The following is a 14,650-nucleotide window of genomic DNA, read 5'->3' as shown; positions in this document are numbered from 1 at the left end:
CTGGATGCCATTCCATTCTTCAGGTGTGTCAACAGCACCACTCAGCTTGGTGTCAGCTGCAAACTTGCCGAGGGGCACTCAATCCCCTTGTCTATATCATAGATGAAGACATTAATTAGCATTGATCCCAAGGGACATCTGAGGGACAGCACTTGACATTGATGTCCATCAAGACTGTGAACTGTTGATGGTCCGGATGCAACAATCCAACCAATTCCTCATCTACCAAACAGTCCCTCCATCAATCCTTAGAATATTATAGTTCAGTAGTATCTGGTTTCCTCTAGCTTCCATAGGGAATCATGAACTCAAGAAATTTTAGACATTAAGAGAAGATTTAAAGGTACTTTGCTTAGGTTTTTTTCCTCCCTTTGCAACAGATTCAAGGGGTGTAAAGAAATTCTCTTGGACACTGAGTGTAATTATAACTAATCATTTCCTTCTTTCTCCTTGGAGCAACGTACATTGACTTCTCTTCATTTTAAGGTAGTTGGCTGACACAACTCAAATTTAATTACTCTTTCTGCCTGATAAACTCCAGTCTGTGAGCAAATATGTCTCATTTTTAAGTCTGGCTAGACAGCAGCAGTGTAATAAAGACCTATCCACCCCTGCTGCAGCCTGTAGCTTTTGAAATCTTTCCTAGACGACAAAACAGCCTCCTCTACCATAGAACTTTCTCATAACAACCTTATTAAATAAAAACTAATGCCTAAAAAAGCTGTAAACTAATAAACTGACTGCCAATTATAATGAATTCTCCTGTCAGAATTGCTTGGCGTGCAACCACAGCAGGTAATCAGCAACGTTGATGGTGACTTTCAAAATAAGGTTTACTAGGCAAGGATGAGAATTGACACAGACATTCTAAATACATAGTTGTTTTTCTCCCATCAAGTAAAAATTTCCAGTTTCTGAATGGCTGTAGTAGTTTCATTTGTATAATCACTGGATATAAATATCCAGACAGCAAATTCTGACAGGGTTGCTTGTGCTGTATAAATTCAAACTGTGGCTTACTGTGCACTATGTCCCTGCCCAGACTCAAACTAATACAGCAGTATTAAAGAAGAGCAGAATTCTTTTATTTCTTAATTCTCCATAGCATCTCCAAATGGGAATTTCTATCCTCAAATTCATCTTTGGATAGCCTTAGCAATGAGCAAAATATAAAGCTTTGCAGTGTTGGGGAAGCCACTTTCAAAGCACCTCAAAAATACTCAGACCTTCTTCCAGAAGAAGGAGGCCAAGCAAAGACAAGGGGCTTCTCTAGCCAGTCACATTTCAAAGCTGTTAGGAGGCAATTAAAATATTCTGATCATAGCTGCCAAAGGACAAGCACTAACAGTTCCAACTCCCTTAGGAAAATATGTCAGGAGCAGTAGATTTCTCAGACATGAGGCCAAGAGCAGCATTTGACATATACACTCAGTCTGCAAGAGTCAGATGAAGGGAAGTCTGAGAAAGAGTTTATGTCCTTTAAAACCAGCAACACAGCCATGCTTTTCCTTGTGAGAGTTTTAACCCATGAACCCCAGTGTTTACCTCTTTCTTGTTCAGACTGAGAGAGGTGTAGGTATCAAGCACGTGACAACCGCAGTTTCTTCCACCGAGGGCTAGAAGTGATCAGCACGTCTCTGTTAGTACAGGTTTTGAGTTAAAACCACAAAGTAAAGAAAAAAGTGGTGGTAACATAAAAAAAAAAAGAGAAAATTTTAATGGCAAAAAGATTACCCCTCCAATACAGAAAAAAAAAAGAATAAAACTGACAAAAACATTTCAAATAAAATTAGCAACATAAAATGAAGCAAACACTGCACTTTAACTTCACTGTTCAGCAGGAATCCAGTTTTGAGCTGGACCTATATTCTGCATTCCATTTTTTTTCTTCAGTAAGTGAATTTTACATCACTTTTTCTAGGAGATTCTAAGCAGGAGTGCAATGGATAAAGGATTAGGTTCTTTTACACCAGTGAAGGGTGGGTTATTGGCACTGGTTGGTTCAGCTTTCATGTACTACAAACCATATTTAGCATGAAAGCACCACAATCTTTACTGGGATACTACCAAAGAAGTAGTAGATGCCATAGGGGCAGTCGTTATGATGTGCTTACAAGGAAAGATAAAACATTGATATTTAATTATAATGCTTTGAATCAAGGCTGGCTGGCTGACTGTGAGAATACAAACTGAACCCTAATACATCACAAAAACCACTGCCTGGCATTCAGGCTTCTTATTTCATTGGGGTTTTTTAAATTAACCTGAAGAACACGTCAGAGAATTCTCCAGTTTATTTGTTTAAATAGGCAACATTCAGAAGAAGTTGTACACCACAACACACAGAATTTGCCTTCATTACTTATTTAAAACAGGAACTCAGAAGAAATTGCACAATGCTTTTAATCAGTTAAGATCCATCTCTGAGAGAACACTACGGAAATAGAAGAAGGCAAAATAGAGTATAGATTATATAGAGTATAATTTACATATATCACATGAAATTAAGCTGTGTTCAGCATGTAGTGTATGCACATGCATGGGATGTCAGCTGAGTTACATTTTTCTCAAGGTGCCAAATTTGATAAAAGTGCCAAATGCTCTCATACAAGAGGAATCTATCCCTCTCATGGTTTTGTCAGGCCGAGGGAAGGCAAACTCCAGTGTATTCCTTCTGCAAGTGATGAGGTGGTTCTGGAGCTGTTAAAAGTCATGAAGTGGCTCTGTAGCAACGTGCCGTCCATAACAGATGAACTCAGCCATGGTTTGATGAAGGCTCCAGCTCCCAACCCTCCCAGTCCCATTCAGACCCAGCCCTGGAACGTGGATGAACTCTGGGCTTGGATTTTTTTTGAGTGTACCTCTTAGATTTTTTTGGGAACTGTAACTATCACTTTAGCCAGGCTCACTGGTGCTTGTTTTCTCATTAAGCAACTAACTAACATTCTTTTTTTACCCAAAGTATTCCCAAACCTAAGAGTAAACAATGCTTTCTTGGTGTCAGCTTTCCCTGCAGGTGTCTCCATAATGATATTGCCTTTCCTAGGGATAGTGGTAAACTTAAAAGGAAAAATACACTTCTTACACAACACCTGATCTACCTTAGATTTTAATTTCTTCACAGCAGAAGACTGGCATGTATCACGGGCATGCTTACAGAGTGCCACAGAAGAAAAGAAAGCAAAATTCTTGTGAAACACATTTGTGAAAGAAAAATAATCCAAAATGCAATCAATTTGAAAAGAGGTCTGGAGAGATGCTATTACTGGTCTTGGCTTCAGTTTTTTAAACTTACTGTACTGAAACAAAACATTAAAGTCAAGCAAAGTGTCAAACCACGGACTCTGGGGGGATTCCAAATATTATAGTGCCTCCATTCTATAGGGAACAGAGAAAAAATAGCATTACCAAATTTCATGCTATTTTTGTAAGTATCTAAAAGCAGCTAAGGCTCAGATTTTTTAGTGAAATGTATATAGTGGTGGATGGCAGAAAACTTTGCTGATAGACAACCCTGATTCCAGCATTTTCATCTGTTGGCTCAATCTTGTCAAAAAAAGTTTTAAAAGTTATGTTCTCTAACTTTTAAGACAAATACAAGACTGCACAAAATAGCTTTGTGCTCCTAAACTATTTGAGAAATAAAAACTGAGGACACAAAAGCAATGTAAATTTTATCTGTAATGAAAGACGAGACACTTTTTTTTGGTAATGTATATACATGGGCTCTTTTCTGATTTTTGTAGTTTTAGCAACATTTTCTTCTGCTGATACTGGTAAAATACACACTACTAAGAAAAACAATAGGGCTACACAGAAGCAGATACACCAAGTAAACTTCATGTGATCACATAGACACAACCATGAAAGTGTAGAACAGGTCGATTGCTCCATATAGTTATCTAATTCATTTCAAATGAAGATATTTTTGTATATATACAATCTGGAAAACTATCTCAATAAACATCTAAAATAGCTTTGTAGAATATCTTTAAACAGCCTAGCACGTATATGTTTATCCTAATTCATTGAGGAATTTTATTATGATAAACTGAATAAAGCTATTTTATTTCTGAATATGTACACTGTGCTTCAGTGTCACAGTGTTAATCCCTTTTATCACATCTTGTTTTCTTGAGTTCTAACACTGAAAAAAGATTTTTTGTTTTAAAAAAAAATCATAAAATTAAGCATGTGATTTTTAAAATAAACTGTCCTTTGAATAACACATGTTCAATTAACATACCCTAAGTTAAAGCACACACTTTAAGAATGCTGAATTAAAGTCTTGAGACATCTCTACTTGAATTTGCCTGTGTACCGCAGATGGTCTTAGTTAATACACTATTTGTTGATGTGTAAGATCTTAAATTATTCTGTTAACCAGAAAAAAAGAAAAAAGGACATTCTATTGTGCATTTGAAAATGTCAGCTTTTGAAATAATGAAGCCAGAGTTCTGAATTTCAGCTTGTTTTTCACTCCAGTTTAAGAAGGATGAAATTATCCTACTTCAAGATTTATAACAGCAGCTGTGTGAGTTACGAAAGCACAGAGGTGTCATTTGGAGCACATGAAGTCCATATCTTTGCCTCAACTTTTGCCTTCAAAACAGCTGACCATAATTTGCTTAATATTTCTGAAGACTGGACATTGTGGTTGATGTCCGGCATAGAAAGTGTCAAGCAAGAAAATCTATCTCAGAAAATTCTGGTATATCACTCAGCATGAATAAGGTAGAAAGACTACAATGGTCATGGCAAACTGATAATGCAGCTGGATTTTAACAGAAATTTCAAAGGTATAAATCACATAATATCATACAGAAATGTGATTTGCCACACCATGACTCCACCAGCTGGAAGGAGTCACATTATACTTTTTTCTCCTGTTTCTTTTCTTTTTTTTCACCAGAGCAATGTCAAATCATTTTTACATCATTCTTACACCAAGACAAACAGAAAAACCCCGTTAATTGTATTCTCCCATTTGGTAACATTTGGTGTAATTTTAGGTGCTTCATGAATATTCATGAAGACTTACAGTTTTCAGCATTTGTACCCCATCCTAGAAATACCTTCCAATTTATTCCACAAAACACCTTTTTTCCTGCAATGCATTCTGCTTTCTCCTATGTCAAGGGGCACATCATACTGTAAAAGAAAAGTTATTTGAAATCCACAATGAATCAATTTTTAGTTCATACATAAAAGCATTAAACCAAAGAACCGCTATCGCAAAGAAAAATGTGAGTGGATGACAAAAAAAGCAACCAAACACTTAAGTTCTGAGTCTGGACCAGCAGGTAGGATGCAAATAAGAGAAGGGAATAAAAGGTGCAATGTCCATGTTCATGGCTGATGTGAAAGAAAACAGGCCTAAAGGGAAATGATGGTAAATCCTGGTCATCCCTTATGGCAGCATGCAGAATTTTGCCTTCTATTATCCAATTGATTTTGGGAATCAATGAAAATACCCCCATGAGTACAGAAATCAGCTCTAGCTTATGCGACTTTCCAGCTCTTTTAATGTTAATGAAGTAAATATGGCAACTGGACACAGATGTTTTTGTTGTATTAAGCCTTTGTTCTTTAAAGTACTTTCATACTAGAGAATAGCAAATGTCATACACTAATTGATTCAGCAAATGCAGCCTTTTATCCTGTGAGTAGCATAAACCATTACTGATTTTCTTAATTCTCTAACAATTACTTTCACAGTGACGTGTACCAACACTCGATTTATAATTTATCAACAAATGAACAAGAGGCTTTCAAGTTTGTGCTACATTGGCTGGATTGATGCAAATCACATGGTAACGTTATGATTTACCTATTAAATTCCTAACTCTTACAGCCAGCTTTCTCATAGAAATACACTAGTATTTTTACTGGTGAATTCCAAATTAATTTTCTGCCACAATTCACTGAACCTATAGTTTATTTGTCCCAGGGAAGTTTCTTCCAGTAAGTGTCTAGACAGTTTCAGAAAAGCACAAGAAAAGTAGAGGGAGTGGAGACACAGCTCACCAGCATTTGGTTCTTTAATTCAGGGAGTCTTTCAGAAATACTTTCTGCCTGTAATCAGAGGTGCCAACTCTCATGTTTCCATGCAGATTTATAAGATTCTTCCCACAAACACCACAGCTTTTGCAGTCAAATGCATACCCAGGAAAGTCGTCTTTCATTTGAAATGAAAGTTCTCTTCAGCAAGCTGAAGTTTGAAACCGGAAGACAAGTAAAAATAAGACAAACTGAAGACTTTACTGAGGAGGGGTAAAGATGTTACACTTCTGCAAGATCGTAGTTGTCATGGCTGTGATTTGGATAACCATATAAAAAGTATGTAAGCACAGGGTAGAACCAGATGCAGCTGCAGCAGAAGCAGGAATCGACTAAAAAGTCTACATATTATTTATATTAATGTCACACACTAAAAACTGTTGAATTGTGAAAGTCACGGGTGGTAAATGAGAACACCACAAGACAATCAGAAAAAAGGGAATAAGATGTGCAAGATGAACAAACTGCATGGATTTATGAGAACAAAGAGACCGTTTACCCAAAGTTAGGTGAAGAAGTTCAAGCAGCTTACAGTCATCCTCAGAAACTGGCACTTAAACAGCAAAAACTTCCAGGTCTTCTATATCTTGGCCATAACATACTCTTTACCCAAGAAATAATTAATTGAAATGCAAATGTGTTTGTCTTCTGTGTAAGCCATGCCTGCTTTTGTTTGTAACTATTTCCTGAACAATGTCTTCTCTGTTCCATTTTCTTGATCCTGAAATAAAATCCATATTTGGATCTGACTTGTAATAGAGCAGGGTCAGAGTTTGATGTGCTATTTGCACTGGGTTCCTACCTTAGGCCACAAACTTAGAATCATCGATATTGTGTAAAGATCTTCCACAACATTTACACTTTCTTTTGGAGTTAAAATATTTCTGCTCTTGCCAACTAAGACTGTGGATTGCTGTATGCTTGATCTCTGATGAGTCCACACCAGTGTGCTGGCTAGCAGGGCATAAATATACACGACCAATTGACATGCACAAATTTAGAGACCTTCATAGTATGAAAACTCTTTCTGCACACTCTGGCCCAGATTCCAGCTCTCGGTTAAATGGTGCAGCCTGTCTCCTGTGTTTTAAATTCTTCAGTGGGCAAAGTTACCATCCCAAGCTGAAGCAGTCCCAGCCTATTTCAGTTCAGCTGCAGCCCATAGGGAGAAGGCTATTCTAGGATGAATTATTCCTAAGTGATACTAATCCACTAGCTAAGAAAAACAGAGCTGTACTGTTTTCTTTGTATTATATACAAGTGCTACACAAGTAACCAAATTTAAATTAATGTCTTTGCTACTTTGAGGGGCCTTTGAGAAATTTCACAGAATCACAGAATATGCTGAGTTGGAAGGGACCCACAAGGATCATCGAGTCCAACCCTTAGCCCTGCACAGGACCGTCCCCAAGAGTCACAAAGCACCCTCAAAGTAGCAAAGACATTAATCTAACCTACATGGGGATGCTCCTTACTATTTCCACAAATAAATGGTGTTGGCTGAGTCTTTTTAACAGACACCAAAGGATTAAATGACTAGGACAGTAATTTTAGGATAGAAAAACGTAACATGACTTCAGGCTTTGAGAAAGCATCAACCTTCACCGATCAAACTCGTTGCCTTTTAAATTAAAAAAAAATCTTGTATTTAAATATGACACATTTAAGAAATAAAAAAAGGGGAAATGAGACTGTTTTTAAAGTCTTATGTGAAGTTTGAAAGCACTATCTGATCTATGGTTTTTCAAAATAAGATCAAGACTAGAATTAGATACAAGTTAATCTACCACTTGCTAAGCTTATGGAACCCTAAGTACTTAAACACTAAAGGAAGAAAAGAACTGCTTTGAACATGGTGTTATGTCATGGCACTGTTATAAAAAAAAAAAAAAAAAAAAAGTCCTGATGTAATACTACAGTCTCTAAACAAAGAAGAATAGCCTGAATGTAAGGAGTCATATACATCCACTCAGACTAATGGACTGATTCAAGACTTGTACCACAGAATTATGTTGTTCCTTCTTAACTTCAGATCCTTATCATTCAGAAACACATGGCCTTGTGTCAGAACAAGTACTGGCCTGAGTTGTATTTCCAGCTGTGTCTGCTGGAGATCGACCAAATTACTGTCCCCACATAGCCACCTCTTTTTTTACTCTATCTTATTCTTACCTATTTAAACTGTGACCTCTTCTTTGCAACAACTTCACTGCTCCAATGGGTTTGTAGAGCAGCAGCACAACAGAGTCTGAACCTAACAGGAGTATCCTTCATTAGAATACTAAACATGATTTAAAAGCACTTCAAACAATGCATCTTGGAAAAAAAACCCAAAAGGCAGAGATGACACAGATCAATACTTATGACAAAGAAAACTCCTCAGGAGACCTGCTGAAACACTCTGCTGGTTCATTTCAAAGGGCCCAGAGAAAGCTGATTTGATTCACCATTTCAAATTGTTCAGCTCTTGCAGTGGTTCTGCTTTGTCTAATAACTTCAAAAGCTGCTTATTAGTCCAGCTTTGTATGAAGTGTCAGAGCTCTTCTGGTAGAAGAATGTCATGAGTACAGAAGAAAAACACTGGACCATTTTAGGAAGTTGGATGACCAATTACTGCTGTATGGAAAGTCTTCTAACAACAAAACAAAAAAGGAAGCTTAGAATTTAGCCACAACAAAGAGGTCACAGCAGAATTTAAAAAAAATACTTCTAAACATGAAAATCTGTTTCGGTTTTTAAACATTTAAGGAGCTATAAAAATGCATATCCAATGTGTCACTGCTATGACCTCAGACACCTCAACTCACAAATCCTCACAAAGACAGAAAATGGCACCTTGAAAGGATCAGGTCTTCAGACAAGGGTGAAAATCCTCGTAACAGTCATAAGAAAAGTTATTATCATTTTAAGTTACTTAACAAATGCTAACATGTCTACATTAGGTAGTGGACTACATGGTAGTAATCAGTGACACAGTTTAAAGGTGTTTTTTAGTACAATAAACAATTGAGATATGATTTTTTTTCCGGCTGGTTGGGTTTTAGTCTGAGAAATGGGAAATGGGAAAATTGGTTAAATCTGTGGTGAAAAAGAGAGACATGAGAAAAACTTACCAAAATCCTTAAATACCATTAAAATAACTTTTTAACCTCTAAGTAGATCTTTAACCGCAATAACTATTTTATTTTCCATTTTTAGGCAGGATTGAAAATGAGCTTTACAAGAAATCCCAAGTTAAGCAAGAAGTAAAATTACCACTGGTCTCTTCTACAGTATCACCAGTAAGAATATGCAATGAGAACTTATTAGTTCATTTTATTTACACTGTGGATTTTTCACTAGAGATTTATGAATTCACTGTTTTTCTCTTTTATGACTGCTGTGACCCCCAAAAAAAGTTCAAAGAAAGATTCTGACATCAAGAATAAAACTTTGTGTTATCCTTACATCTCAATTTGAAAAATTCATCTAGCCCACATTCTTAGAGAAATTAATGGAAAGTATCAAATATTTTTAAAGACCTGGACTTTATTTTCTTCAGAATCTTAGTCTCATTGAAAGTCTTAAGTAATTCTGATATTTTTTTCCCTGAAAAAAAATCTCAGTATATTTGGTTGAGATGTCCAGTGATATCCTAGTAAAGAAATAACAGATTTTTAAGGATTACATCTAAACTACTTTGGCCTCCAAAACTCCTCTTTGTACATTAGCAATCTTTTTATAGTCATTTGATCTAAACCTCGATTTGTGAAGATAGTGATGAACGCATACAGGTATAAAGACACCACTTGGGAGAAGTTTATACTTAATAGCAATCAGTAGCAAAAATTGAGAGAATCAAGTTCTTCCTCACACTTGCTCTTGATAAATCTGAAAAATGCCTCAGTATTTCAGAAGCAAGTTCTCCACCCTAACCTTCTTTTGGACATAGGTTGTTTGAACTAGGATATGGGATTTTACAAGCTATGACCAAATACTCACAGTTTTTAACATGCAGAATTATATAAAATCTCACTTAATTTGCATAATTCTATTGTTTTCTCACATTCTTGCTTTCAGAATAAGAGCTAAAGGTAGGAAAAGAAACAGCTTGATACCAGAGTATCAAAAATTCAGTTTTGTCAACAGTTGTTAATAATTTCAAAGGAGTAATAAAAAGCTGGAAAAGAGTATGAAAGCAGCTTTCTGACATGATAAAAAGGTAGGAAGTTCTAGGAGGAGGGCACACTGCTTCTTTTCTCATCCCACCCCCCCAGTTACAAGCCTCCTTAGGCCTGCAGAAAAATGCTTCTTTGAGATTGTTTCTCACTGAATTGGATACAAGTGTTTTCACAGACTAAATTTGCTTTGTTCTCCATGCAGTTCTGAAGTTGCTGGTCCTGCTGCCAATAAAAAAAAAAAATATAATGAAAGCTCTCTAGAGAGTTTAGAGAGCTGGAGGCTCCAGAGAGAAAGAAGGAAGCACTGTTGCTGTTTTACAGAAAGAAAAACAGTGGTATGGGGAATGAAGTGACTTTCAAAAAGTACTTAGCTAGTGGTAAAACTGGAAACAGTCTGAAGTAAATATCCACACAGAACAAGTGTAGAAAAAGAACCTAGAGTAAAATAGAGACAAAGATAATCTCTTCCCTTCTCACTTCCCTTTACAAAATAACATCTAACATCCACTTCCAAAATCTTTAAATAGTATAGGGATGTTTGGGGAAATCCAAAGCATAAATTCAGTGTCTTCACACATTTCAGTAACTCATTGCTCTTATGGTAGCTCTGCTAGTTCAGATCACTCCTAACACACTGCATTCCTGTCATGATGTTGAATTGGCTATTGTAGTAGTCTAAACAAAACATTCTTCCAGTCGCCTTCCTTGGCTTATGGCCCCATCATTTATTATGCTATAGTGAGCAGCATTAGGAAGGTAAACAGCTCAGTGTAATCCTGTCTTGTTTAAATTGGCCCTTGAAATGGTCAATGCTTTAAAATTTAGCACTTAGTGCTTAATGAAATATTTTATTATATGGTTTGGCCCTTATCTCTACAAACTTCTTGATTTATAGAGAGAGCTGTAAACTTATGAGAGATGATGTTTTCTAAGGGCTAACATGGGATTTTTGCAGAAAGAGAGCAGTAAATTTGGCTGATGTCTCATAGGCCTGACATGCCAGACCGACTACTTGAATGGCCCCACAAAATTACCTGTCAGCTGGCTCCCAAAGGGCCTTCCTAAGAAGGGACAGCTCAGCCATTCAAAACATGGCATTCCCAGTTCCCAGGCATTCTCTCCCATATGTGCTGGAAGCATCACATGTTTAGCATCAACAGCTGAATTTTTGGTATGATGAAGTCTCAGCTGCTTGCAAGCTGGAGCCAGGAAATACATTTTGTCTTCTCCATGCCCAAAGGGGTTAGATGGTTTGCCACAGCAAAGACTTGTCTAGCCTGGAGTTGTCTGGGCCAACAAGGAAATTCAGCAAACAAGAGGGAAAAGTTGAGGTAGAAAAGTCGGAGGACTGGTTTGTGAGTGTCAGTCTCTTGCAGGGTTTGTGGTTCCACTTGGCTGACTTCAGTTCTCAGGAGAAGAGGGGCTGGGGGCATTGGCGGTGAAGGCTGGATTCCAGGAGGAGGATTCCAATTTACCTCCCAACTAGACTGGACAGTAGCCAATGCAGTGCTGCATCAGACTCTTTCATGTTGAGGAGACTATGGGAGAGTCATCCTGAATTTTCTGGTTTTTAAACTTGAACTGCAGCCACAAAGATTGTTTTGCATTTCATTACACATTGTTTCCCAGAGTCAATACATAATCATAGAATAATATAGTTCAAAATGGAACTCTAGATGTAAAACGCAAATGAAGTTCTTGCAAGAGAAATCCTCCTCCAGTGCTTACTCCTTCCATTGACAGTGCCTTTGCAGCTCCGATCCAGCTGCAGCTCTAGGCTCTGCCTCTTTACCAACCACAATCTTAGGCACTGCCTGAGACATACAGGAAGCCCCACAGCCTTCCCACCCAAGAATAACTTTTGAAGGGAAAAGTCTGCTTACAGACTGCCACTTTCTTTGGCAGCACCTTTACAGCCTCACTTCACTTACAGCTCTACACTTGGTCTCTTGCCCAGCCCCAGCCTTAGGCCCATACAGGTGCTGAGCCTTAGCCTAAGTTACACAACATAGTCTGACATGAAATAGTTTTTGGGGATAACTTGTTTGGCAGCTTCTCCCCTTCTTTGGCAGCCCATTTACAGTCAGATTGAGCCTACTTGCAGCCCTAAGCTTTGTCTCTCCTCAGGCATTAGCATGGACTAAACCTTAGGTCAAGCCACAGCCTAGTTCCACATGAAGAAATCCTCAGCAGACAATGTTTTTGGCTTTCTCACTTCAAATGATCCCATAACTTAGTCTCTTTGTCCTCCCCAATTCCAGGATCAGAGGTTGAATAATTTGACACTTTAGCTGTCTAGAGAGAGCAGAAAGAACCTTATCCCAAAAATAAAAAGACAGTCATACAGAAGAAGGAGCAGAACCAGAAACTCCCATCTTCATCTCAGGTCTTTAGAAGAGAGGTGGTTTTGGTCTTGGATACCACTGGGATCAGAGCACTGAATGCCTCGAGAAGGAAGAATGAAGCTTTGAACTTTGGTCACCAAGACCATGTGTGAAGTCAGAGCAGAGAACAGATACATGTACATCTGCAGTGTCAGTAATCTATGCTAGTGGGCTACACGACTCTGTGTTACTCAGTTTATTAACCCATATTAAGGATACCATACCCAGACATCTCATTTTTATAGTCTGCTTAAATGGTAATGAATCCACATAAAGTTGATTCTACGCCAAGACCAGCTGCAGTGGGGTGCAATGCTCAAAGCAGCTGGAGGGATTAGAAACTGTTAGCCACTGAACTCTGTGAGAGTTCAAACCAAGGTCTTAATCAACAACATTCTGTATAAACCAGCTACAGGAGAAGGACAATGCTAAGTGAGAGAGACACACTTAAGTCCAGGAAGAAGCCAGTGAAAGATTTGGGAGCGGAAGCAAAAACTCTCCTCTCTCCCACTTTTTGTTCACTGGACCACCCTGGTTTAGACACAGCTACTGTCAATATATTTAGGACATAAACAGCACTTAGGTCACAATGCTATGCCCTGGAGGATGCTATCTCTACCTTCTTCATAAGGATAGTAGCCACTCTGCAGCTGCAGCCCAGTAGCCTTTTTCCTAGGGACATGGAAAGTTTGTGGAGGCAAGAGGCATTAATCAACAGCAATTAACACAATCTGTTCACTTCTCCAGTAATTCGACAGATCCACCCAATTTTTTTCAAATGGAAAAACATCTCTACTCAGCAGCTGAAGGAGAGATGCTTTGAGGTCAAGCTTTTTCAAGCTTTTTTTTTTGTGAAGAGCTTTACAGTCTTGGTGGAAAAAGGAAAAAAAAAAAAAAAAACCAAAACCTTGGCCAATGCCAACTATTTTGTTTATTTTTGCATTTTTTCATTGTATCTTTTTCAGCAAATATTTTTAGGTCACAGGTGCCAGGCAGTGGTATAATTACATAGGTGCTTTGCATGTTTGCAGGAACAATACCTTATAGGCTTTTGTTCATTCAAAAATGTTGCCTGAGGCTTAAAATCAGACACAACTACTGACCTGTATATTCTAAATAGTGCTACTTAAAAATGACCAAATAGCAAAAAAATTTGCTCTACCGTTGTCAGAAGAGATTTGATAAATCTCATGTGCAAATAAATGACATTTATACAGAAAAATATTTAGTTGGACTTGTTTTTAGGATTAAATGTAAACTGAAAACTCACAATGTACAAATAATGACAGTAATTCAAATCCAAATATTACCCTACATACAAACTGTATAAATAGCTGTTCCTCTCTACTTTTCAACAGAAATTAAATGAAGCTCTTGAATCTAAATATCCTGTCTCTCAGTATATTCCAGTGTAAATACTGCTTTAGATCTCATAGTTTGAGCATTTAACATGTAACAAAAATCGGAGCACTCGAGTACCTCATAGCTTTCCATATTTTGCATAGAAAGGAGTCAGTTGCTCCTTGAGGAATTCTACTACTTCCCAGAAAAAGAAAAATCCGTAAATAAAATTGCTTTCAGTAAGACCCATAGACATTGGACAACCATTACCACTTTTATTGCTTGGATGGAGGTATATCACTATTCTATGACAATAGGAACACTTGAGAAAAAGTGGCTGCTCTTAGGGGGTTAGAAGATTGTTTCATTAATTTTTATGTAAATGCATTATTTTGTGGTATAAGACATATTGATTCATAAATGACTGGATAATGGTGTTCCAGAAGTGGCAGGTCCATGTGATATAGCAGACCCCAAGGAAGCCAGCCCATGCAGCTTACTGAAACCCCTCAGAATTGAACACTCCCTAGACCCCTGCCTGATACTGAGCCTCTCGGCAGGGCTGGCTCAGCAGACAGCTCTGTTCACCCCAAATTCCCAGGATGTAGATTAGGCATCTCCTTTGGATACTGTTTGCCTCTGTGTCCATCCTGAAACTCAGGTACTGTCTCCCTTTTAAAGATCTTTTGCCATGATTGATTTTGC

The sequence above is a fragment of the Pipra filicauda genome, unplaced genomic scaffold (assembly GCF_003945595.2).
Source record: "Pipra filicauda isolate LSUMZ 115617 unplaced genomic scaffold, ASM394559v2 scaffold8_size5757611_pilon, whole genome shotgun sequence".
Taxonomy (NCBI): Eukaryota; Metazoa; Chordata; class Aves; order Passeriformes; family Pipridae; genus Pipra; species Pipra filicauda.
Note: the sequence above shows the minus strand (reverse complement) of the source record.